Below are 24403 nucleotides of genomic sequence, written 5' to 3'. Positions count from 1 at the left end.
TAAGCCAGGAGTGAGTGAAAGGCAATCCTCTGGAAACTCCATGAAAGATCTAATTTCTATTACGCACAAAATACTTCACTTTATTTGACATATTTGTTAAAATGGAACAGTCAGATGATCCCATCTAGCGGATCCTGGCTCTGTCTTGAAAGAGAGTGTAATTATACTACAAGAAATGCTGGCCATCAAAAGAGACTCTGATGGCTTTCCGACGAAGGTGGGATTCGAACCCACGCGTGCAGAGCACAATGGATTAGCAGTCCATCGCCTTAACCACTCGGCCACCTCGTCTGCCCCACAGCCCCATCTGAAACCTTGCTTCACAAAAGGTACTGAAGTGTCAATATACTGTACCTAAAAAAGAAAAAAACAGCTGAGGCAAGATCTCACATTCCACGTCTTCCCCCAATCAGGGACCTACATTTCATTTTTGGGAAATTCTTACTATGTGCTAATTACAAATATTCATAAGATTCCCCTAGACTTTGTCAGAACTGTCAAGATATAATTCTATGGGGTTTTGAATAGACAGAGCATATGTTATAGGACAATTATAGAATCTATTCCGTTTGGACTGTATTTTTAATAGTCATGATAACATGCTAGCATGTGAGTCGATCTTGCACAGTGAATGATGGAGCAGTGTCTGTCATCTACTTGGTCAGCTGTAGATGGCTCACCTGGGGAGATGTGAAAAGAGAGAGCTCCAGTGGCGCAATCGGTTAGCGCGCGGTACTTATACAGCAGTACTTGCACTGAGCCATGCCGAGGTTGTGAGTTCGAGCCTCACCTGGAGCAGCCGTGTTGTTTTTCATAAACCATTTCACAAAAAGTAAAGTTTAAACTCAGAGTATGGACGGCCCTTGCTAGAGAGTCTTTACTTCTTATAGGATCTACGTGTCCTACTCCTCTGGGTGCCAAATATCACATATCCTCCGCGATGCTCAGTTTAAACATTCCATGATGTGCCATCTTGCATTTCATGCAAACACCACATCAGTGCATTTAAAAATACATTTGTAGAATAATAAATATGATGAAAACTGTGTTCTCACATGATAACCATAAACTGAAGAGCTGCAAAAAATGCTGTATCAGCTACTTACAATAAAAGGTGACTCGAAAAAACTAGCAAAAGAAGAGCATCATCATATTAAAGGTTCTATTCACCATCTTGAGTTGCACCATAGCAGCTTATGGTGCTTTTCTGTTCAGAGTGTGCCTCCAATCCCACATTCATTTTTAATTTCTGTGCAGTTTAAAAACCAACAATTACTGCTCGAAGTTCACTTTTCAAAACCATTCAACCTATTAAATGTATTTCTCTAACCTATGAATGTGGTCCATGTTCACTTTTCCTCATCTTCATCTCGATACTCCTCTCCCAGAAACCAGGTTCACTTCTTCATTCAACCCACCCATCCAAGGTCACCAAATCTTTGAAGCAAGTCTGCCTATTCTCCCTTTCTCTCTATGTACAAGATACCTTGTATCATTTGAATGGACAGCAGGAGAGAAGGATATTTATGGTGAGTGGGGGTGGGGTTTTGAGGAGTAACCTCATTTGCCTAAGAGCCGGGGTATCTGGGAAAAAAAGTATTTTATGGGGGAAGACTTTCACATCTCCTTGGTGAAATTTGTAGGGCCTTATAACATCCTTTCTGTGGATGCAGATTCAGTCGGAACAGAGGTCCTAGTCCTCGCTCTGCCTTTCAAAGGAACTGTAAATATGCATGGCTTATTTGGCTTTGCCCGGCAGGGCTTGCCCGGCAGGGTGAGAATGGCGTTTGTCAGGCGTTCGTCAGGCGATCGGAAGGGGTGAGGCAATAATGTATAATTCAATGATCTTCATGATATTTTCTTGATAATATGAAAGCAGGAAAGGGAAGCTTGGCAATAAGCAATCCTAAAGCAAGGTGTGACTCCAGGGAAGAATGACTTGAAAACAACATACAGAAAGACTCATGTAAAAAGGCCCTGATGAGGCTTGAACTCATGACCCCTGGTTTACAAGACCAGTGCTCTGCCACTGAGCTACAAGGCCAGTCTGCACGCAGGATGTAAATTGCAACATGTATTCTTACTGAGGTATGAATATATCTATGATTTTGAGACTCTGTATGGAAACGTAGTTGCATATGAATGTCCACGTGCGCGCACACATTGAAGACCATGCTTAAGGCACTTTTTTTGGAAGTATGAAAAACTACATTTTCATATGAGAAAATAAGAGTTTTCGCATTCAAGACCATACCGATAGCTCTAGTTAGTATGTCTGCAATCAGTGACATATAGAGAACCCACTTATTAGAAGTGATCTGTCTCTGTGGGGCAGACATATGTTAACAGTCATTCATTTGAGACGGCCTAAACTTTAGGAGTAAGAGCTGCTTTCTTATCAATCTATTTATCCAAACTGGTTAATAAGCCAGGAGTGAGTGAAAGGCAATCCTCTGGAAACTCCATGAAAGATCTAATTTCTATTACGCACAAAATACTTCACTTTATTTGACATATTTGTTAAAATGGAACAGTCAGATGATCCCATCTAGCGGATCCTGGCTCTGTCTTGAAAGAGAGTGTAATTATACTACAAGAAATGCTGGCCATCAAAAGAGACTCTGATGGCTTTCCGACGAAGGTGGGATTCGAACCCACGCGTGCAGAGCACAATGGATTAGCAGTCCATCGCCTTAACCACTCGGCCACCTCGTCTGCCCCACAGCCCCATCTGAAACCTTGCTTCACAAAAGGTACTGAAGTGTCAATATACTGTACCTAAAAAAGAAAAAAACAGCTGAGGCAAGATCTCACATTCCACGTCTTCCCCCAATCAGGGACCTACATTTAATTTTTGGGAAATTCTTACTATGTGCTAATTACAAATATTCATAAGATTCCCCTAGACTTTGTCAGAACTGTCAAGATATAATTCTATGGGGTTTTGAATAGACAGAGCATATGTTATAGGACAATTATAGAATCTATTCCGTTTGGACTGTATTTTTAATAGTCATGATAACATGCTAGCATGTGAGTCGATCTTGCACAGTGAATGATGGAGCAGTGTCTGTCATCTACTTGGTCAGCTGTAGATGGCTCACCTGGGGAGATGTGAAAAGAGAGAGCTCCAGTGGCGCAATCGGTTAGCGCGCGGTACTTATACAGCAGTACTTGTACTGAGCCATGCCGAGGTTGTGAGTTCGAGCCTCACCTGGAGCAGCCGTGTTGTTTTTCATAAACCATTTCACAAAAGTAAAGTTTAAACTCAGAGTATGGACGGCCCTTGCTAGAGAGTCTTTACTTCTTATAGGATCTACGTGTCCTACTCCTCTGGGTGCCAAATATCACATATCCTCCGCGATGCTCAGTTTAAACATTCCATGATGTGCCATCTTGCATTTCATGCAAACACCACATCAGTGCATTTAAAAATACATTTGTAGAATAATAAATATGATGAAAACTGTGTTCTCACATGATAACCATAAACTGAAGAGCTGCAAAAAATGCTGTATCAGCTACTTACAATAAAAGGTGACTCGAAAAAACTAGCAAAAGAAGAGCATCATCATATTAAAGGTTCTATTCACCATCTTGAGTTGCACCATAGCAGCTTATGGTGCTTTTCTGTTCAGAGTGTGCCTCCAATCCCACATTCATTTTTAATTTCTGTGCAGTTTAAAAACCAACAATTACTGCTCGAAGTTCACTTTTCAAAACCATTCAACCTATTAAATCTATTTCTCTAACCTATGAATGTGGTCCATGTTCACTTTTCCTCATCTTCATCTCGATACTCCTTTTCCAGAAACCAGGTTCACTTCTTCATTCAACCCACCCATCCAAAGTCACCAAATCTTTGAAGCAAGTCTGCCTATTCTCCCTTTCTCTCTATGTACAAGATACCTTGTATCATTTGAATGGACAGCAGGAGAGAAGGATATTTATGGTGAGTGGGGGTGGGGTTTTGAGGAGTAACCTCATTTGCCTAAGAGCCGGGGTATCTGGGAAAAAAAGTATTTTATGGGGGAAGACTTTCACATCTCCTTGGTGAAATTTGTAGGGCCTTATAACATCCTTTCTGTGGATGCAGATTCAGTCGGAACAGAGGTCCTAGTCCTCGCTCTGCCTTTCAAAGGAACTGTAAATATGCATGGCTTATTTGGCTTTGCCCGGCAGGGCTTGCCCGCCAGGGTGAGAATGGCGTTTGTCAGGCGTTCGTCAGGCGATCGGAAGGGGTGAGGCAATAATTTATAATTCAATGATCTTCATGATATTTTCTTGATAATATGAAAGCAGGAAAGGGAAGCTTGGCAATAAGCAATCCTAAAGCAAGGTGTGACTCCAGGGAAGAATGACTTGAAAACAACATACAGAAAGACTCATGTAAAAAGGCCCTGATGAGGCTTGAACTCATGACCCCTGGTTTACAAGACCAGTGCTCTGCCACTGAGCTACAAGGCCAGTCTGCACGCAGGATGTAAATTGCAACATGTATTCTTACTGAGGTATGAATATATCTATGATTTTGAGACTCTGTATGGAAACGTAGTTGCATATGAATGTCCACATGCGCGCACACATTGAAGACCATGCTTAAGGCACTTTTTTTGGAAGTATGAAAAACTACATTTTCATATGAGAAAATAAGAGTTTTTCGCATTCAAGACCATACCGATAGCTCTAGTTAGTATGTCTACAATCAGTGACATATAGAGAACCCACTTATTAGAAGTGATCTGTCTCTGTGGGGCAGACATATGTTAACAGTCATTCATTTGAGACGGCCTAAACTTTAGGAGTAAGAGCTGCTTTCTTATCAATCTATTTATCCAAACTGGTTAATAAGCCAGGAGTGAGTGAAAGGCAATCCTCTGGAAACTCCATGAAAGATCTAATTTCTATTACGCACAAAATACTTCACTTTATTTGACATATTTGTTAAAATGGAACAGTCAGATGATCCCATCTAGCGGATCCTGGCTCTGTCTTGAAAGAGAGTGTAATTATACTACAAGAAATGCTGGCCATCAAAAGAGACTCTGATGGCTTTCCGACGAAGGTGGGATTCGAACCCACGCGTGCAGAGCACAATGGATTAGCAGTCCATCGCCTTAACCACTCGGCCACCTCGTCTGCCCCACAGCCCCATCTGAAACCTTGCTTCACAAAAGGTACTGAAGTGTCAATATACTGTACCTAAAAAAGAAAAAAACAGCTGAGGCAAGATCTCACATTCCACGTCTTCCCCCAATCAGGGACCTACATTTCATTTTTGGGAAATTCTTACTATGTGCTAATTACAAATATTCATAAGATTCCCCTAGACTTTGTCAGAACTGTCAAGATATAATTCTATGGGGTTTTGAATAGACAGAGCATATGTTATAGGACAATTATAGAATCTATTCCGTTTGGACTGTATTTTTAATAGTCATGATAACATGCTAGCATGTGAGTCGATCTTGCACAGTGAATGATGGAGCAGTGTCTGTCATCTACTTGGTCAGCTGTAGATGGCTCACCTGGGGAGATGTGAAAAGAGAGAGCTCCAGTGGCGCAATCGGTTAGCGCGCGGTACTTATACAGCAGTACTTGCACTGAGCCATGCCGAGGTTGTGAGTTCGAGCCTCACCTGGAGCAGCCGTGTTGTTTTTCATAAACCATTTCACAAAAAGTAAAGTTTAAACTCAGAGTATGGACGGCCCTTGCTAGAGAGTCTTTACTTCTTATAGGATCTACGTGTCCTACTCCTCTGGGTGCCAAATATCACATATCCTCCGCGATGCTCAGTTTAAACATTCCATGATGTGCCATCTTGCATTTCATGCAAACACCACATCAGTGCATTTAAAAATACATTTGTAGAATAATAAATATGATGAAAACTGTGTTCTCACATGATAACCATAAACTGAAGAGCTGCAAAAAATGCTGTATCAGCTACTTACAATAAAAGGTGACTCGAAAAAACTAGCAAAAGAAGAGCATCATCATATTAAAGGTTCTATTCACCATCTTGAGTTGCACCATAGCAGCTTATGGTGCTTTTCTGTTCAGAGTGTGCCTCCAATCCCACATTCATTTTTAATTTCTGTGCAGTTTAAAAACCAACAATTACTGCTCGAAGTTCACTTTTCAAAACCATTCAACCTATTAAATCTATTTCTCTAACCTATGAATGTGGTCCATGTTCACTTTTCCTCATCTTCATCTCGATACTCCTTTTCCAGAAACCAGGTTCACTTCTTCATTCAACCCACCCATCCAAAGTCACCAAATCTTTGAAGCAAGTCTGCCTATTCTCCCTTTCTCTCTATGTACAAGATACCTTGTATCATTTGAATGGACAGCAGGAGAGAAGGATATTTATGGTGAGTGGGGGTGGGGTTTTGAGGAGTAACCTCATTTGCCTAAGAGCCGGGGTATCTGGGAAAAAAAGTATTTTATGGGGGAAGACTTTCACATCTCCTTGGTGAAATTTGTAGGGCCTTATAACATCCTTTCTGTGGATGCAGATTCAGTCGGAACAGAGGTCCTAGTCCTCGCTCTGCCTTTCAAAGGAACTGTAAATATGCATGGCTTATTTGGCTTTGCCTGGCAGGGCTTGCCCGCCAGGGTGAGAATGGCGTTTGTCAGGCGTTCGTCAGGCGATCGGAAGGGGTGAGGCAATAATTTATAATTCAATGATCTTCATGATATTTTCTTGATAATATGAAAGCAGGAAAGGGAAGCTTGGAAATAAGCAATCCTAAAGCAAGGTGTGACTCCAGGGAAGAATGACTTGAAAACAACATACAGAAAGACTCATGTAAAAAGGCCCTGATGAGGCTTGAACTCATGACCCCTGGTTTACAAGACCAGTGCTCTGCCACTGAGCTACAAGGCCAGTCTGCACGCAGGATGTAAATTGCAACATGTATTCTTACTGAGGTATGAATATATCTATGATTTTGAGACTCTGTATGGAAACGTAGTTGCATATGAATGTCCACATGCGCGCACACATTGAAGACCATGCTTAAGGCACTTTTTTTGGAAGTATGAAAAACTACATTTTCATATGAGAAAATAAGAGTTTTTCGCATTCAAGACCATACCGATAGCTCTAGTTAGTATGTCTACAATCAGTGACATATAGAGAACCCACTTATTAGAAGTGATCTGTCTCTGTGGGGCAGACATATGTTAACAGTCATTCATTTGAGACGGCCTAAACTTTAGGAGTAAGAGCTGCTTTCTTATCAATCTATTTATCCAAACTGGTTAATAAGCCAGGAGTGAGTGAAAGGCAATCCTCTGGAAACTCCATGAAAGATCTAATTTCTATTACGCACAAAATACTTCACTTTATTTGACATATTTGTTAAAATGGAACAGTCAGATGATCCCATCTAGCGGATCCTGGCTCTGTCTTGAAAGAGAGTGTAATTATACTACAAGAAATGCTGGCCATCAAAAGAGACTCTGATGGCTTTCCGACGAAGGTGGGATTCGAACCCACGCGTGCAGAGCACAATGGATTAGCAGTCCATCGCCTTAACCACTCGGCCACCTCGTCTGCCCCACAGCCCCATCTGAAACCTTGCTTCACAAAAGGTACTGAAGTGTCAATATACTGTACCTAAAAAAGAAAAAAACAGCTGAGGCAAGATCTCACATTCCACGTCTTCCCCCAATCAGGGACCTACATTTCATTTTTGGGAAATTCTTACTATGTGCTAATTACAAATATTCATAAGATTCCCCTAGACTTTGTCAGAACTGTCAAGATATAATTCTATGGGGTTTTGAATAGACAGAGCATATGTTATAGGACAATTATAGAATCTATTCCGTTTGGACTGTATTTTTAATAGTCATGATAACATGCTAGCATGTGAGTCGATCTTGCACAGTGAATGATGGAGCAGTGTCTGTCATCTACTTGGTCAGCTGTAGATGGCTCACCTGGGGAGATGTGAAAAGAGAGAGCTCCAGTGGCGCAATCGGTTAGCGCGCGGTACTTATACAGCAGTACTTGCACTGAGCCATGCCGAGGTTGTGAGTTCGAGCCTCACCTGGAGCAGCCGTGTTGTTTTTCATAAACCATTTCACAAAAAGTAAAGTTTAATCTCAGAGTATGGACGGCCCTTGCTAGAGAGTCTTTACTTCTTATAGGATCTACGTGTCCTACTCCTCTGGGTGCCAAATATCACATATCCTCCGCGATGCTCAGTTTAAACATTCCATGATGTGCCATCTTGCATTTCATGCAAACACCACATCAGTGCATTTAAAAATACATTTGTAGAATAATAAATATGATGAAAACTGTGTTCTCACATGATAACCATAAACTGAAGAGCTGCAAAAAATGCTGTATCAGCTACTTACAATAAAAGGTGACTCGAAAAAACTAGCAAAAGAAGAGCATCATCATATTAAAGGTTCTATTCACCATCTTGAGTTGCACCATAGCAGCTTATGGTGCTTTTCTGTTCAGAGTGTGCCTCCAATCCCACATTCATTTTTAATTTCTGTGCAGTTTAAAAACCAACAATTACTGCTCGAAGTTCACTTTTCAAAACCATTCAACCTATTAAATGTATTTCTCTAACCTATGAATGTGGTCCATGTTCACTTTTCCTCATCTTCATCTCGATACTCCTCTCCCAGAAACCAGGTTCACTTCTTCATTCAACCCACCCATCCAAGGTCACCAAATCTTTGAAGCAAGTCTGCCTATTCTCCCTTTCTCTCTATGTACAAGATACCTTGTATCATTTGAATGGACAGCAGGAGAGAAGGATATTTATGGTGAGTGGGGGTGGGGTTTTGAGGAGTAACCTCATTTGCCTAAGAGCCGGGGTATCTGGGAAAAAAAGTATTTTATGGGGGAAGACTTTCACATCTCCTTGGTGAAATTTGTAGGGCCTTATAACATCCTTTCTGTGGATGCAGATTCAGTCGGAACAGAGGTCCTAGTCCTCGCTCTGCCTTTCAAAGGAACTGTAAATATGCATGGCTTATTTGGCTTTGCCCGGCAGGGCTTGCCCGGCAGGGTGAGAATGGCGTTTGTCAGGCGTTCGTCAGGCGATCGGAAGGGGTGAGGCAATAATGTATAATTCAATGATCTTCATGATATTTTCTTGATAATATGAGAGCAGGAAAGGGAAGCTTGGCAATAAGCAATCCTAAAGCAAGGTGTGACTCCAGGGAAGAATGACTTGAAAACAACATACAGAAAGACTCATGTAAAAAGGCCCTGATGAGGCTTGAACTCATGACCCCTGGTTTACAAGACCAGTGCTCTGCCACTGAGCTACAAGGCCAGTCTGCACGCAGGATGTAAATTGCAACATGTATTCTTACTGAGGTATGAATATATCTATGATTTTGAGACTCTGTATGGAAACGTAGTTGCATATGAATGTCCACGTGCGCGCACACATTGAAGACCATGCTTAAGGCACTTTTTTTGGAAGTATGAAAAACTACATTTTCATATGAGAAAATAAGAGTTTTCGCATTCAAGACCATACCGATAGCTCTAGTTAGTATGTCTGCAATCAGTGACATATAGAGAACCCACTTATTAGAAGTGATCTGTCTCTGTGGGGCAGACATATGTTAACAGTCATTCATTTGAGACGGCCTAAACTTTAGGAGTAAGAGCTGCTTTCTTATCAATCTATTTATCCAAACTGGTTAATAAGCCAGGAGTGAGTGAAAGGCAATCCTCTGGAAACTCCATGAAAGATCTAATTTCTATTACGCACAAAATACTTCACTTTATTTGACATATTTGTTAAAATGGAACAGTCAGATGATCCCATCTAGCGGATCCTGGCTCTGTCTTGAAAGAGAGTGTAATTATACTACAAGAAATGCTGGCCATCAAAAGAGACTCTGATGGCTTTCCGACGAAGGTGGGATTCGAACCCACGCGTGCAGAGCACAATGGATTAGCAGTCCATCGCCTTAACCACTCGGCCACCTCGTCTGCCCCACAGCCCCATCTGAAACCTTGCTTCACAAAAGGTACTGAAGTGTCAATATACTGTACCTAAAAAAGAAAAAAACAGCTGAGGCAAGATCTCACATTCCACGTCTTCCCCCAATCAGGGACCTACATTTAATTTTTGGGAAATTCTTACTATGTGCTAATTACAAATATTCATAAGATTCCCCTAGACTTTGTCAGAACTGTCAAGATATAATTCTATGGGGTTTTGAATAGACAGAGCATATGTTATAGGACAATTATAGAATCTATTCCGTTTGGACTGTATTTTTAATAGTCATGATAACATGCTAGCATGTGAGTCGATCTTGCACAGTGAATGATGGAGCAGTGTCTGTCATCTACTTGGTCAGCTGTAGATGGCTCACCTGGGGAGATGTGAAAAGAGAGAGCTCCAGTGGCGCAATCGGTTAGCGCGTGGTACTTATACAGCAGTACTTGTACTGAGCCATGCCGAAGTTGTGAGTTCGAGCCTCACCTGGAGCAGCCGTGTTGTTTTTCATAAACCATTTCACAAAAAGTAAAGTTTAAACTCAGAGTATGGACGGCCCTTGCTAGAGAGTCTTTACTTCTTATAGGATCTACGTGTCCTACTCCTCTGGGTGCCAAATATCACATATCCTCCGCGATGCTCAGTTTAAACATTCCATGATGTGCCATCTTGCATTTCATGCAAACACCACATCAGTGCATTTAAAAATACATTTGTAGAATAATAAATATGATGAAAACTGTGTTCTCACATGATAACCATAAACTGAAGAGCTGCAAAAAATGCTGTATCAGCTACTTACAATAAAAGGTGACTCGAAAAAACTAGCAAAAGAAGAGCATCATCATATTAAAGGTTCTATTCACCATCTTGAGTTGCACCATAGCAGCTTATGGTGCTTTTCTGTTCAGAGTGTGCCTCCAATCCCACATTCATTTTTAATTTCCGTGCAGTTTAAAAACCAACAATTACTGCTCGAAGTTCACTTTTCAAAACCATTCAACCTATTAAATCTATTTCTCTAACCTATGAATGTGGTCCATGTTCACTTTTCCTCATCTTCATCTCGATACTCCTTTTCCAGAAACCAGGTTCACTTCTTCATTCAACCCACCCATCCAAAGTCACCAAATCTTTGAAGCAAGTCTGCCTATTCTCCCTTTCTCTCTATGTACAAGATACCTTGTATCATTTGAATGGACAGCAGGAGAGAAGGATATTTATGGTGAGTGGGGGTGGGGTTTTGAGGAGTAACCTCATTTGCCTAAGAGCCGGGGTATCTGGGAAAAAAAGTATTTTATGGGGGAAGACTTTCACATCTCCTTGGTGAAATTTGTAGGGCCTTATAACATCCTTTCTGTGGATGCAGATTCAGTCGGAACAGAGGTCCTAGTCCTCGCTCTGCCTTTCAAAGGAACTGTAAATATGCATGGCTTATTTGGCTTTGCCCGGCAGGGCTTGCCCGCCAGGGTGAGAATGGCGTTTGTCAGGCGTTCGTCAGGCGATCGGAAGGGGTGAGGCAATAATTTATAATTCAATGATCTTCATGATATTTTCTTGATAATATGAAAGCAGGAAAGGGAAGCTTGGCAATAAGCAATCCTAAAGCAAGGTGTGACTCCAGGGAAGAATGACTTGAAAACAACATACAGAAAGACTCATGTAAAAAGGCCCTGATGAGGCTTGAACTCATGACCCCTGGTTTACAAGACCAGTGCTCTGCCACTGAGCTACAAGGCCAGTCTGCACGCAGGATGTAAATTGCAACATGTATTCTTACTGAGGTATGAATATATCTATGATTTTGAGACTCTGTATGGAAACGTAGTTGCATATGAATGTCCACATGCGCGCACACATTGAAGACCATGCTTAAGGCACTTTTTTTGGAAGTATGAAAAACTACATTTTCATATGAGAAAATAAGAGTTTTTCGCATTCAAGACCATACCGATAGCTCTAGTTAGTATGTCTACAATCAGTGACATATAGAGAACCCACTTATTAGAAGTGATCTGTCTCTGTGGGGCAGACATATGTTAACAGTCATTCATTTGAGACGGCCTAAACTTTAGGAGTAAGAGCTGCTTTCTTATCAATCTATTTATCCAAACTGGTTAATAAGCCAGGAGTGAGTGAAAGGCAATCCTCTGGAAACTCCATGAAAGATCTAATTTCTATTACGCACAAAATACTTCACTTTATTTGACATATTTGTTAAAATGGAACAGTCAGATGATCCCATCTAGCGGATCCTGGCTCTGTCTTGAAAGAGAGTGTAATTATACTACAAGAAATGCTGGCCATCAAAAGAGACTCTGATGGCTTTCCGACGAAGGTGGGATTCGAACCCACGCGTGCAGAGCACAATGGATTAGCAGTCCATCGCCTTAACCACTCGGCCACCTCGTCTGCCCCACAGCCCCATCTGAAACCTTGCTTCACAAAAGGTACTGAAGTGTCAATATACTGTACCTAAAAAAGAAAAAAACAGCTGAGGCAAGATCTCACATTCCACGTCTTCCCCCAATCAGGGACCTACATTTCATTTTTGGGAAATTCTTACTATGTGCTAATTACAAATATTCATAAGATTCCCCTAGACTTTGTCAGAACTGTCAAGATATAATTCTATGGGGTTTTGAATAGACAGAGCATATGTTATAGGACAATTATAGAATCTATTCCGTTTGGACTGTATTTTTAATAGTCATGATAACATGCTAGCATGTGAGTCGATCTTGCACAGTGAATGATGGAGCAGTGTCTGTCATCTACTTGGTCAGCTGTAGATGGCTCACCTGGGGAGATGTGAAAAGAGAGAGCTCCAGTGGCGCAATCGGTTAGCGCGCGGTACTTATACAGCAGTACTTGCACTGAGCCATGCCGAGGTTGTGAGTTCGAGCCTCACCTGGAGCAGCCGTGTTGTTTTTCATAAACCATTTCACAAAAAGTAAAGTTTAAACTCAGAGTATGGACGGCCCTTGCTAGAGAGTCTTTACTTCTTATAGGATCTACGTGTCCTACTCCTCTGGGTGCCAAATATCACATATCCTCCGCGATGCTCAGTTTAAACATTCCATGATGTGCCATCTTGCATTTCATGCAAACACCACATCAGTGCATTTAAAAATACATTTGTAGAATAATAAATATGATGAAAACTGTGTTCTCACATGATAACCATAAACTGAAGAGCTGCAAAAAATGCTGTATCAGCTACTTACAATAAAAGGTGACTCGAAAAAACTAGCAAAAGAAGAGCATCATCATATTAAAGGTTCTATTCACCATCTTGAGTTGCACCATAGCAGCTTATGGTGCTTTTCTGTTCAGAGTGTGCCTCCAATCCCACATTCATTTTTAATTTCTGTGCAGTTTAAAAACCAACAATTACTGCTCGAAGTTCACTTTTCAAAACCATTCAACCTATTAAATCTATTTCTCTAACCTATGAATGTGGTCCATGTTCACTTTTCCTCATCTTCATCTCGATACTCCTTTTCCAGAAACCAGGTTCACTTCTTCATTCAACCCACCCATCCAAAGTCACCAAATCTTTGAAGCAAGTCTGCCTATTCTCCCTTTCTCTCTATGTACAAGATACCTTGTATCATTTGAATGGACAGCAGGAGAGAAGGATATTTATGGTGAGTGGGGGTGGGGTTTTGAGGAGTAACCTCATTTGCCTAAGAGCCGGGGTATCTGGGAAAAAAAGTATTTTATGGGGGAAGACTTTCACATCTCCTTGGTGAAATTTGTAGGGCCTTATAACATCCTTTCTGTGGATGCAGATTCAGTCGGAACAGAGGTCCTAGTCCTCGCTCTGCCTTTCAAAGGAACTGTAAATATGCATGGCTTATTTGGCTTTGCCCGGCAGGGCTTGCCCGCCAGGGTGAGAATGGCGTTTGTCAGGCGTTCGTCAGGCGATCGGAAGGGGTGAGGCAATAATTTATAATTCAATGATCTTCATGATATTTTCTTGATAATATGAAAGCAGGAAAGGGAAGCTTGGCAATAAGCAATCCTAAAGCAAGGTGTGACTCCAGGGAAGAATGACTTGAAAACAACATACAGAAAGACTCATGTAAAAAGGCCCTGATGAGGCTTGAACTCATGACCCCTGGTTTACAAGACCAGTGCTCTGCCACTGAGCTACAAGGCCAGTCTGCACGCAGGATGTAAATTGCAACATGTATTCTTACTGAGGTATGAATATATCTATGATTTTGAGACTCTGTATGGAATCGTAGTTGCATATGAATGTCCACATGCGCGCACACATTGAAGACCATGCTTAAGGCACTTTTTTTGGAAGTATGAAAAACTACATTTTCATATGAGAAAATAAGAGTTTTTCGCATTCAAGACCATACCGATAGCTCTAGTTAGTATGTCTACAATCAGTGACATATAGAGAACCCACTTATTAGAAGTGATCTGTCTCTGTGGGGCAGACATATGTTAACAGTCATTCATTTGAGACGGCCTAAACTTTAGGAGTAAGAGCTGCTTTCTTATCAATCTATTTATCCAAACTGGTTAATAAGCCAGGAGTGAGTGAAAGGCAATCCTCTGGAAACTCCATGAAAGATCTAATTTCTATTACGCACAAAATACTTCACTTTATTTGACATATTTGTTAAAATGGAACAGTCAGATGATCCCATCTAGCGGATCCTGGCTCTGTCTTGAAAGAGAGTGTAATTATACTACAAGAAATGCTGGCCATCAAAAGAGACTCTGATGGCTTTCCGACGAAGGTGGGATTCGAACCCACGCGTGCAGAGCACAATGGATTAGCAGTCCATCGCCTTAACCACTCGGCCACCTCGTCTGCCCCACAGCCCCATCTGAAACCTTGCTTCACAAAAGGTACTGAAGTGTCAATATACTGTACCTAAAAAAGAAAAAAACAGCTGAGGCAAGATCTCACATTCCACGTCTTCCCCCAATCAGGGACCTACATTTCATTTTTGGGAAATTCTTACTATGTGCTAATTACAAATATTCATAAGATTCCCCTAGACTTTGTCAGAACTGTCAAGATATAATTCTATGGGGTTTTGAATAGACAGAGCATATGTTATAGGACAATTATAGAATCTATTCCGTTTGGACTGTATTTTTAATAGTCATGATAACATGCTAGCATGTGAGTCGATCTTGCACAGTGAATGATGGAGCAGTGTCTGTCATCTACTTGGTCAGCTGTAGATGGCTCACCTGGGGAGATGTGAAAAGAGAGAGCTCCAGTGGCGCAATCGGTTAGCGCGCGGTACTTATACAGCAGTACTTGCACTGAGCCATGCCGAGGTTGTGAGTTCGAGCCTCACCTGGAGCAGCCGTGTTGTTTTTCATAAACCATTTCACAAAAAGTAAAGTTTAAACTCAGAGTATGGACGGCCCTTGCTAGAGAGTCTTTACTTCTTATAGGATCTACGTGTCCTACTCCTCTGGGTGCCAAATATCACATATCCTCCGCGATGCTCAGTTTAAACATTCCATGATGTGCCATCTTGCATTTCATGCAAACACCACATCAGTGCATTTAAAAATACATTTGTAGAATAATAAATATGATGAAAACTGTGTTCTCACATGATAACCATAAACTGAAGAGCTGCAAAAAATGCTGTATCAGCTACTTACAATAAAAGGTGACTCGAAAAAACTAGCAAAAGAAGAGCATCATCATATTAAAGGTTCTATTCACCATCTTGAGTTGCACCATAGCAGCTTATGGTGCTTTTCTGTTCAGAGTGTGCCTCCAATCCCACATTCATTTTTAATTTCTGTGCAGTTTAAAAACCAACAATTACTGCTCGAAGTTCACTTTTCAAAACCATTCAACCTATTAAATGTATTTCTCTAACCTATGAATGTGGTCCATGTTCACTTTTCCTCATCTTCATCTCGATACTCCTCTCCCAGAAACCAGGTTCACTTCTTCATTCAACCCACCCATCCAAGGTCACCAAATCTTTGAAGCAAGTCTGCCTATTCTCCCTTTCTCTCTATGTACAAGATACCTTGTATCATTTGAATGGACAGCAGGAGAGAAGGATATTTATGGTGAGTGGGGGTGGGGTTTTGAGGAGTAACCTCATTTGCCTAAGAGCCGGGGTATCTGGGAAAAAAAGTATTTTATGGGGGAAGACTTTCACATCTCCTTGGTGAAATTTGTAGGGCCTTATAACATCCTTTCTGTGGATGCAGATTCAGTCGGAACAGAGGTCCTAGTCCTCGCTCTGCCTTTCAAAGGAACTGTAAATATGCATGGCTTATTTGGCTTTGCCCGGCAGGGCTTGCCCGGCAGGGTGAGAATGGCGTTTGTCAGGCGTTCGTCAGGCGATCGGAAGGGGTGAGGCAATAATGTATAATTCAATGATCTTCATGATATTTTCTTGATAATATGAGAGCAGGAAAGGGAAGCTTGGCAATAAGCAATCCTAAAGCAAGGTGTGACTCCAGGGAAGAATGACTTGAAAACAACATACAGAAAGACTCATGTAAAAAGGCCCTGATGAGGCTTGAACTCATGACCCCTGGTTTACAAGACCAGTGCTCTGCCACTGAGCTACAAGGCCAGTCTGCACGCAGGATGTAAATTGCAACATGTATTCTTACTGAGGTATGAATATATCTATGATTTTGAGACTCTGTATGGAAACGTAGTTGCATATGAATGTCCACGTGCGCGCACACATTGAAGACCATGCTTAAGGCACTTTTTTTGGAAGTATGAAAAACTACATTTTCATATGAGAAAATAAGAGTTTTCGCATTCAAGACCATACCGATAGCTCTAGTTAGTATGTCTGCAATCAGTGACATATAGAGAACCCACTTATTAGAAGTGATCTGTCTCTGTGGGGCAGACATATGTTAACAGTCATTCATTTGAGACGGCCTAAACTTTAGGAGTAAGAGCTGCTTTCTTATCAATCTATTTATCCAAACTGGTTAATAAGCCAGGAGTGAGTGAAAGGCAATCCTCTGGAAACTCCATGAAAGATCTAATTTCTATTACGCACAAAATACTTCACTTTATTTGACATATTTGTTAAAATGGAACAGTCAGATGATCCCATCTAGCGGATCCTGGCTCTGTCTTGAAAGAGAGTGTAATTATACTACAAGAAATGCTGGCCATCAAAAGAGACTCTGATGGCTTTCCGACGAAGGTGGGATTCGAACCCACGCGTGCAGAGCACAATGGATTAGCAGTCCATCGCCTTAACCACTCGGCCACCTCGTCTGCCCCACAGCCCCATCTGAAACCTTGCTTCACAAAAGGTACTGAAGTGTCAATATACTGTACCTAAAAAAGAAAAAAACAGCTGAGGCAAGATCTCACATTCCACGTCTTCCCCCAATCAGGGACCTACATTTAATTTTTGGGAAATTCTTACTATGTGCTAATTACAAATATTCATAAGATTCCCCTAGACTTTGTCAGAACTGTCAAGATATAATTCTATGGGGTTTTGAATAGACAGAGCATATGTTATAGGACAATTATAGAATCTATTCCGTTTGGACTGTATTTTTAATAGTCATGATAACATGCTAGCATGTGAGTCGATCTTGCACAGTGAATGATGGAGCAGTGTCTGTCATCTACTTGGTCAGCTGTAGATGGCTCACCTGGGGAGATGTGAAAAGAGAGAGCTCCAGTGGCGCAATCGGTTAGCGCGTGGTACTTATACAGCAGTACTTGTACTGAGCCATGCCGAGGTTGTGAGTTCGAGCCTCACCTGGAGCAGCCGTGTTGTTTTTCATAAACCATTTCACAAAAAGTAAAGTTTAAACTCAGAGTATGGACGGCCCTTGCTAGAGAGTCTTTACTTCTTATAGGATCTACGTGTCCTACTCCTCTGGGTGCCAAATATCACATATCCTCCGCGATGCTCAGTTTAAACATTCCATGATGTGCCATCTTGCATTTCATGCAAACACCACATCAGTGCATTTAAAAATACATTTGTAGAATAATAAATATGATGAAAACTGTGTTCTCACATGATAACCATAAACTGAAGAGCTGCAAAAAATGCTGTATCAGCTACTTACAATAAAAGGTGACTCGAAAAAACTAGCAAAAGAAGAGCATCATCATATTAAAGGTTCTATTCACCATCTTGAGTTGCACCATAGCAGCTTATGGTGCTTTTCTGTTCAGAGTGTGCCTCCAATCCCACATTCATTTTTAATTTCTGTGCAGTTTAAAAACCAACAATTACTGCTCGAAGTTCACTTTTCAAAACCATTCAACCTATTAAATCTATTTCTCTAACCTATGAATGTGGTCCATGTTCACTTTTCCTCATCTTCATCTCGATACTCCTTTTCCAGAAACCAGGTTCACTTCTTCATTCAACCCACCCATCCAAAGTCACCAAATCTTTGAAGCAAGTCTGCCTATTCTCCCTTTCTCTCTATGTACAAGATACCTTGTATCATTTGAATGGACAGCAGGAGAGAAGGATATTTATGGTGAGTGGGGGTGGGGTTTTGAGGAGTAACCTCATTTGCCTAAGAGCCGGGGTATCTGGGAAAAAAAGTATTTTATGGGGGAAGACTTTCACATCTCCTTGGTGAAATTTGTAGGGCCTTATAACATCCTTTCTGTGGATGCAGATTCAGTCGGAACAGAGGTCCTAGTCCTCGCTCTGCCTTTCAAAGGAACTGTAAATATGCATGGCTTATTTGGCTTTGCCCGGCAGGGCTTGCCCGCCAGGGTGAGAATGGCGTTTGTCAGGCGTTCGTCAGGCGATCGGAAGGGGTGAGGCAATAATTTATAATTCAATGATCTTCATGATATTTTCTTGATAATATGAAAGCAGGAAAGGGAAGCTTGGCAATAAGCAATCCTAAAGCAAGGTGTGACTCCAGGGAAGAATGACTTGAAAACAACATACAGAAAGACTCATGTAAAAAGGCCCTGATGAGGCTTGAACTCATGACCCCTGGTTTACAAGACCAGTGCTCTGCCACTGAGCTACAAGGCCAGTCTGCACGCAGGATGTAAATTGCAACATGTATTCTTACTGAGGTATGAATATATCTATGATTTTGAGACTCTGTATGGAAACGTAGTTGCATATGAATGTCCACATGCGCGCACACATTGAAGACCATGCTTAAGGCACTTTTTTTGGAAGTATGAAAAACTACATTTTCATATGAGAAAATAAGAGTTTTTCGCATTCAAGACCATACCGATAGCTCTAGTTAGTATGTCTACAATCAGTGACATATAGAGAACCCACTTATTAGAAGTGATCTGTCTCTGTGGGGCAGACATATGTTAACAGTCATTCATTTGAGACGGCCTAAACTTTAGGAGTAAGAGCTGCTTTCTTATCAATCTATTTATCCAAACTGGTTAATAAGCCAGGAGTGAGTGAAAGGCAATCCTCTGGAAACTCCATGAAAGATCTAATTTCTATTACGCACAAAATACTTCACTTTATTTGACATATTTGTTAAAATGGAACAGTCAGATGATCCCATCTAGCGGATCCTGGCTCTGTCTTGAAAGAGAGTGTAATTATACTACAAGAAATGCTGGCCATCAAAAGAGACTCTGATGGCTTTCCGACGAAGGTGGGATTCGAACCCACGCGTGCAGAGCACAATGGATTAGCAGTCCATCGCCTTAACCACTCGGCCACCTCGTCTGCCCCACAGCCCCATCTGAAACCTTGCTTCACAAAAGGTACTGAAGTGTCAATATACTGTACCTAAAAAAGAAAAAAACAGCTGAGGCAAGATCTCACATTCCACGTCTTCCCCCAATCAGGGACCTACATTTCATTTTTGGGAAATTCTTACTATGTGCTAATTACAAATATTCATAAGATTCCCCTAGACTTTGTCAGAACTGTCAAGATATAATTCTATGGGGTTTTGAATAGACAGAGCATATGTTATAGGACAATTATAGAATCTATTCCGTTTGGACTGTATTTTTAATAGTCATGATAACATGCTAGCATGTGAGTCGATCTTGCACAGTGAATGATGGAGCAGTGTCTGTCATCTACTTGGTCAGCTGTAGATGGCTCACCTGGGGAGATGTGAAAAGAGAGAGCTCCAGTGGCGCAATCGGTTAGCGCGCGGTACTTATACAGCAGTACTTGCACTGAGCCATGCCGAGGTTGTGAGTTCGAGCCTCACCTGGAGCAGCCGTGTTGTTTTTCATAAACCATTTCACAAAAAGTAAAGTTTAAACTCAGAGTATGGACGGCCCTTGCTAGAGAGTCTTTACTTCTTATAGGATCTACGTGTCCTACTCCTCTGGGTGCCAAATATCACATATCCTCCGCGATGCTCAGTTTAAACATTCCATGATGTGCCATCTTGCATTTCATGCAAACACCACATCAGTGCATTTAAAAATACATTTGTAGAATAATAAATATGATGAAAACTGTGTTCTCACATGATAACCATAAACTGAAGAGCTGCAAAAAATGCTGTATCAGCTACTTACAATAAAAGGTGACTCGAAAAAACTAGCAAAAGAAGAGCATCATCATATTAAAGGTTCTATTCACCATCTTGAGTTGCACCATAGCAGCTTATGGTGCTTTTCTGTTCAGAGTGTGCCTCCAATCCCACATTCATTTTTAATTTCTGTGCAGTTTAAAAACCAACAATTACTGCTCGAAGTTCACTTTTCAAAACCATTCAACCTATTAAATCTATTTCTCTAACCTATGAATGTGGTCCATGTTCACTTTTCCTCATCTTCATCTCGATACTCCTTTTCCAGAAACCAGGTTCACTTCTTCATTCAACCCACCCATCCAAAGTCACCAAATCTTTGAAGCAAGTCTGCCTATTCTCCCTTTCTCTCTATGTACAAGATACCTTGTATCATTTGAATGGACAGCAGGAGAGAAGGATATTTATGGTGAGTGGGGGTGGGGTTTTGAGGAGTAACCTCATTTGCCTAAGAGCCGGGGTATCTGGGAAAAAAAGTATTTTATGGGGGAAGACTTTCACATCTCCTTGGTGAAATTTGTAGGGCCTTATAACATCCTTTCTGTGGATGCAGATTCAGTCGGAACAGAGGTCCTAGTCCTCGCTCTGCCTTTCAAAGGAACTGTAAATATGCATGGCTTATTTGGCTTTGCCCGGCAGGGCTTGCCCGCCAGGGTGAGAATGGCGTTTGTCAGGCGTTCGTCAGGCGATCGGAAGGGGTGAGGCAATAATTTATAATTCAATGATCTTCATGATATTTTCTTGATAATATGAAAGCAGGAAAGGGAAGCTTGGCAATAAGCAATCCTAAAGCAAGGTGTGACTCCAGGGAAGAATGACTTGAAAACAACATACAGAAAGACTCATGTAAAAAGGCCCTGATGAGGCTTGAACTCATGACCCCTGGTTTACAAGACCAGTGCTCTGCCACTGAGCTACAAGGCCAGTCTGCACGCAGGATGTAAATTGCAACATGTATTCTTACTGAGGTATGAATATATCTATGATTTTGAGACTCTGTATGGAAACGTAGTTGCATATGAATGTCCACATGCGCGCACACATTGAAGACCATGCTTAAGGCACTTTTTTTGGAAGTATGAAAAACTACATTTTCATATGAGAAAATAAGAGTTTTTCGCATTCAAGACCATACCGATAGCTCTAGTTAGTATGTCTACAATCAGTGACATATAGAGAACCCACTTATTAGAAGTGATCTGTCTCTGTGGGGCAGACATATGTTAACAGTCATTCATTTGAGACGGCCTAAACTTTAGGAGTAAGAGCTGCTTTCTTATCAATCTATTTATCCAAACTGGTTAATAAGCCAGGAGTGAGTGAAAGGCAATCCTCTGGAAACTCCATGAAAGATCTAATTTCTATTACGCACAAAATACTTCACTTTATTTGACATATTTGTTAAAATGGAACAGTCAGATGATCCCATCTAGCGGATCCTGGCTCTGTCTTGAAAGAGAGTGTAATTATACTACAAGAAATGCTGGCCATCAAAAGAGACTCTGATGGCTTTCCGACGAAGGTGGGATTCGAACCCACGCGTGCAGAGCACAATGGATTAGCAGTCCATCGCCTTAACCACTCGGCCACCTCGTCTGCCCCACAGCCCCATCTGAAACCTTGCTTCACAAAAGGTACTGAAGTGTCAATATACTGTACCTAAAAAAGAAAAAAACAGCTGAGGCAAGATCTCACATTCCACGTCTTCCCCCAATCAGGGACCTACATTTCATTTTTGGGAAATTCTTACTATGTGCTAATTACAAATATTCATAAGATTCCCCTAGACTTTGTCAGAACTGTCAAGATATAATTCTATGGGGTTTTGAATAGACAGAGCATATGTTATAGGACAATTATAGAATCTATTCCGTTTGGACTGTATTTTTAATAGTCATGATAACATGCTAGCATGTGAGTCGATCTTGCACAGTGAATGATGGAGCAGTGTCTGTCATCTACTTGGTCAGCTGTAGATGGCTCACCTGGGGAGATGTGAAAAGAGAGAGCTCCAGTGGCGCAATCGGTTAGCGCGCGGTACTTATACAGCAGTACTTGCACTGAGCCATGCCGAGGTTGTGAGTTCGAGCCTCACCTGGAGCAGCCGTGTTGTTTTTCATAAACCATTTCACAAAAAGTAAAGTTTAAACTCAGAGTATGGACGGCCCTTGCTAGAGAGTCTTTACTTCTTATAGGATCTACGTGTCCTACTCCTCTGGGTGCCAAATATCACATATCCTCCGCGATGCTCAGTTTAAACATTCCATGATGTGCCATCTTGCATTTCATGCAAACACCACATCAGTGCATTTAAAAATACATTTGTAGAATAATAAATATGATGAAAACTGTGTTCTCACATGATAACCATAAACTGAAGAGCTGCAAAAAATGCTGTATCAGCTACTTACAATAAAAGGTGACTCGAAAAAACTAGCAAAAGAAGAGCATCATCATATTAAAGGTTCTATTCACCATCTTGAGTTGCACCATAGCAGCTTATGGTGCTTTTCTGTTCAGAGTGTGCCTCCAATCCCACATTCATTTTTAATTTCTGTGCAGTTTAAAAACCAACAATTACTGCTCGAAGTTCACTTTTCAAAACCATTCAACCTATTAAATGTATTTCTCTAACCTATGAATGTGGTCCATGTTCACTTTTCCTCATCTTCATCTCGATACTCCTCTCCCAGAAACCAGGTTCACTTCTTCATTCAACCCACCCATCCAAGGTCACCAAATCTTTGAAGCAAGTCTGCCTATTCTCCCTTTCTCTCTATGTACAAGATACCTTGTATCATTTGAATGGACAGCAGGAGAGAAGGATATTTATGGTGAGTGGGGGTGGGGTTTTGAGGAGTAACCTCATTTGCCTAAGAGCCGGGGTATCTGGGAAAAAAAGTATTTTATGGGGGAAGACTTTCACATCTCCTTGGTGAAATTTGTAGGGCCTTATAACATCCTTTCTGTGGATGCAGATTCAGTCGGAACAGAGGTCCTAGTCCTCGCTCTGCCTTTCAAAGGAACTGTAAATATGCATGGCTTATTTGGCTTTGCCCGGCAGGGCTTGCCCGCCAGGGTGAGAATGGCGTTTGTCAGGCGTTCGTCAGGCGATCGGAAGGGGTGAGGCAATAATTTATAATTCAATGATCTTCATGATATTTTCTTGATAATATGAAAGCAGGAAAGGGAAGCTTGGCAATAAGCAATCCTAAAGCAAGGTGTGACTCCAGGGAAGAATGACTTGAAAACAACATACAGAAAGACTCATGTAAAAAGGCCCTGATGAGGCTTGAACTCATGACCCCTGGTTTACAAGACCAGTGCTCTGCCACTGAGCTACAAGGCCAGTCTGCACGCAGGATGTAAATTGCAACATGTATTCTTACTGAGGTATGAATATATCTATGATTTTGAGACTCTGTATGGAAACGTAGTTGCATATGAATGTCCACATGCGCGCACACATTGAAGACCATGCTTAAGGCACTTTTTTTGGAAGTATGAAAAACTACATTTTCATATGAGAAAATAAGAGTTTTTCGCATTCAAGACCATACCGATAGCTCTAGTTAGTATGTCTACAATCAGTGACATATAGAGAACCCACTTATTAGAAGTGATCTGTCTCTGTGGGGCAGACATATGTTAACAGTCATTCATTTGAGACGGCCTAAACTTTAGGAGTAAGAGCTGCTTTCTTATCAATCTATTTATCCAAACTGGTTAATAAGCCAGGAGTGAGTGAAAGGCAATCCTCTGGAAACTCCATGAAAGATCTAATTTCTATTACGCACAAAATACTTCACTTTATTTGACATATTTGTTAAAATGGAACAGTCAGATGATCCCATCTAGCGGATCCTGGCTCTGTCTTGAAAGAGAGT

General features: G+C 41.2%; 29 non-coding genes across 29 annotated transcripts; 9 read left to right on the top strand and 20 right to left on the bottom strand.

The window, feature by feature from the left end:
• Positions 1 to 209: 209 nt before the first annotated feature.
• Positions 210 to 291, bottom strand: TRNAS-GCU (transfer RNA serine (anticodon GCU)). The gene has a single exon. It is a non-coding gene; the product is annotated as a tRNA-Ser (tRNA).
• Positions 292 to 703: 412 nt separating this feature from the next.
• On the top strand, positions 704 to 798 carry TRNAI-UAU (transfer RNA isoleucine (anticodon UAU)). The gene is made up of 2 exons: positions 704 to 741; positions 763 to 798. It is a non-coding gene; the product is annotated as a tRNA-Ile (tRNA).
• Positions 799 to 1972: 1174 nt separating this feature from the next.
• Positions 1973 to 2044, bottom strand: TRNAT-UGU (transfer RNA threonine (anticodon UGU)). Its single transcript has one exon. It is a non-coding gene; the product is annotated as a tRNA-Thr (tRNA).
• A 589-nt stretch (positions 2045 to 2633) lies between these two features.
• TRNAS-GCU (transfer RNA serine (anticodon GCU)) lies at positions 2634 to 2715 on the bottom strand. The gene has a single exon. It is a non-coding gene; the product is annotated as a tRNA-Ser (tRNA).
• Positions 2716 to 3127: 412 nt separating this feature from the next.
• TRNAI-UAU (transfer RNA isoleucine (anticodon UAU)) lies at positions 3128 to 3222 on the top strand. Its single transcript has 2 exons — positions 3128 to 3165; positions 3187 to 3222. It is a non-coding gene; the product is annotated as a tRNA-Ile (tRNA).
• Positions 3223 to 4395: 1173 nt separating this feature from the next.
• Positions 4396 to 4467, bottom strand: TRNAT-UGU (transfer RNA threonine (anticodon UGU)). The gene has a single exon. It is a non-coding gene; the product is annotated as a tRNA-Thr (tRNA).
• A 590-nt stretch (positions 4468 to 5057) lies between these two features.
• On the bottom strand, positions 5058 to 5139 carry TRNAS-GCU (transfer RNA serine (anticodon GCU)). Its single transcript has one exon. It is a non-coding gene; the product is annotated as a tRNA-Ser (tRNA).
• A 412-nt stretch (positions 5140 to 5551) lies between these two features.
• Positions 5552 to 5646, top strand: TRNAI-UAU (transfer RNA isoleucine (anticodon UAU)). The gene is made up of 2 exons: positions 5552 to 5589; positions 5611 to 5646. It is a non-coding gene; the product is annotated as a tRNA-Ile (tRNA).
• A 1174-nt stretch (positions 5647 to 6820) lies between these two features.
• On the bottom strand, positions 6821 to 6892 carry TRNAT-UGU (transfer RNA threonine (anticodon UGU)). The gene has a single exon. It is a non-coding gene; the product is annotated as a tRNA-Thr (tRNA).
• A 590-nt stretch (positions 6893 to 7482) lies between these two features.
• TRNAS-GCU (transfer RNA serine (anticodon GCU)) lies at positions 7483 to 7564 on the bottom strand. Its single transcript has one exon. It is a non-coding gene; the product is annotated as a tRNA-Ser (tRNA).
• Positions 7565 to 7976: 412 nt separating this feature from the next.
• Positions 7977 to 8071, top strand: TRNAI-UAU (transfer RNA isoleucine (anticodon UAU)). Its single transcript has 2 exons — positions 7977 to 8014; positions 8036 to 8071. It is a non-coding gene; the product is annotated as a tRNA-Ile (tRNA).
• A 1174-nt stretch (positions 8072 to 9245) lies between these two features.
• TRNAT-UGU (transfer RNA threonine (anticodon UGU)) lies at positions 9246 to 9317 on the bottom strand. The gene has a single exon. It is a non-coding gene; the product is annotated as a tRNA-Thr (tRNA).
• A 589-nt stretch (positions 9318 to 9906) lies between these two features.
• On the bottom strand, positions 9907 to 9988 carry TRNAS-GCU (transfer RNA serine (anticodon GCU)). The gene has a single exon. It is a non-coding gene; the product is annotated as a tRNA-Ser (tRNA).
• A 1681-nt stretch (positions 9989 to 11669) lies between these two features.
• On the bottom strand, positions 11670 to 11741 carry TRNAT-UGU (transfer RNA threonine (anticodon UGU)). Its single transcript has one exon. It is a non-coding gene; the product is annotated as a tRNA-Thr (tRNA).
• A 590-nt stretch (positions 11742 to 12331) lies between these two features.
• TRNAS-GCU (transfer RNA serine (anticodon GCU)) lies at positions 12332 to 12413 on the bottom strand. Its single transcript has one exon. It is a non-coding gene; the product is annotated as a tRNA-Ser (tRNA).
• Positions 12414 to 12825: 412 nt separating this feature from the next.
• TRNAI-UAU (transfer RNA isoleucine (anticodon UAU)) lies at positions 12826 to 12920 on the top strand. Its single transcript has 2 exons — positions 12826 to 12863; positions 12885 to 12920. It is a non-coding gene; the product is annotated as a tRNA-Ile (tRNA).
• Positions 12921 to 14094: 1174 nt separating this feature from the next.
• TRNAT-UGU (transfer RNA threonine (anticodon UGU)) lies at positions 14095 to 14166 on the bottom strand. Its single transcript has one exon. It is a non-coding gene; the product is annotated as a tRNA-Thr (tRNA).
• Positions 14167 to 14756: 590 nt separating this feature from the next.
• TRNAS-GCU (transfer RNA serine (anticodon GCU)) lies at positions 14757 to 14838 on the bottom strand. Its single transcript has one exon. It is a non-coding gene; the product is annotated as a tRNA-Ser (tRNA).
• Positions 14839 to 15250: 412 nt separating this feature from the next.
• TRNAI-UAU (transfer RNA isoleucine (anticodon UAU)) lies at positions 15251 to 15345 on the top strand. Its single transcript has 2 exons — positions 15251 to 15288; positions 15310 to 15345. It is a non-coding gene; the product is annotated as a tRNA-Ile (tRNA).
• A 1174-nt stretch (positions 15346 to 16519) lies between these two features.
• TRNAT-UGU (transfer RNA threonine (anticodon UGU)) lies at positions 16520 to 16591 on the bottom strand. The gene has a single exon. It is a non-coding gene; the product is annotated as a tRNA-Thr (tRNA).
• A 589-nt stretch (positions 16592 to 17180) lies between these two features.
• On the bottom strand, positions 17181 to 17262 carry TRNAS-GCU (transfer RNA serine (anticodon GCU)). The gene has a single exon. It is a non-coding gene; the product is annotated as a tRNA-Ser (tRNA).
• A 412-nt stretch (positions 17263 to 17674) lies between these two features.
• Positions 17675 to 17769, top strand: TRNAI-UAU (transfer RNA isoleucine (anticodon UAU)). The gene is made up of 2 exons: positions 17675 to 17712; positions 17734 to 17769. It is a non-coding gene; the product is annotated as a tRNA-Ile (tRNA).
• Positions 17770 to 18943: 1174 nt separating this feature from the next.
• TRNAT-UGU (transfer RNA threonine (anticodon UGU)) lies at positions 18944 to 19015 on the bottom strand. Its single transcript has one exon. It is a non-coding gene; the product is annotated as a tRNA-Thr (tRNA).
• A 590-nt stretch (positions 19016 to 19605) lies between these two features.
• TRNAS-GCU (transfer RNA serine (anticodon GCU)) lies at positions 19606 to 19687 on the bottom strand. The gene has a single exon. It is a non-coding gene; the product is annotated as a tRNA-Ser (tRNA).
• A 412-nt stretch (positions 19688 to 20099) lies between these two features.
• TRNAI-UAU (transfer RNA isoleucine (anticodon UAU)) lies at positions 20100 to 20194 on the top strand. The gene is made up of 2 exons: positions 20100 to 20137; positions 20159 to 20194. It is a non-coding gene; the product is annotated as a tRNA-Ile (tRNA).
• Positions 20195 to 21368: 1174 nt separating this feature from the next.
• TRNAT-UGU (transfer RNA threonine (anticodon UGU)) lies at positions 21369 to 21440 on the bottom strand. The gene has a single exon. It is a non-coding gene; the product is annotated as a tRNA-Thr (tRNA).
• A 590-nt stretch (positions 21441 to 22030) lies between these two features.
• TRNAS-GCU (transfer RNA serine (anticodon GCU)) lies at positions 22031 to 22112 on the bottom strand. The gene has a single exon. It is a non-coding gene; the product is annotated as a tRNA-Ser (tRNA).
• A 412-nt stretch (positions 22113 to 22524) lies between these two features.
• TRNAI-UAU (transfer RNA isoleucine (anticodon UAU)) lies at positions 22525 to 22619 on the top strand. Its single transcript has 2 exons — positions 22525 to 22562; positions 22584 to 22619. It is a non-coding gene; the product is annotated as a tRNA-Ile (tRNA).
• Positions 22620 to 23793: 1174 nt separating this feature from the next.
• TRNAT-UGU (transfer RNA threonine (anticodon UGU)) lies at positions 23794 to 23865 on the bottom strand. The gene has a single exon. It is a non-coding gene; the product is annotated as a tRNA-Thr (tRNA).
• Between the last annotated feature and the right edge of the window lie 538 nt (positions 23866 to 24403).

This window comes from Triturus cristatus, chromosome 12 (assembly GCF_964204655.1).
Source record: "Triturus cristatus chromosome 12, aTriCri1.1, whole genome shotgun sequence".
Taxonomy (NCBI): domain Eukaryota; kingdom Metazoa; phylum Chordata; class Amphibia; order Caudata; family Salamandridae; genus Triturus; species Triturus cristatus.
The sequence above is the reverse complement of the archived record's forward strand: the minus strand, read 5'-3'. Positions and strand labels throughout refer to the sequence as shown.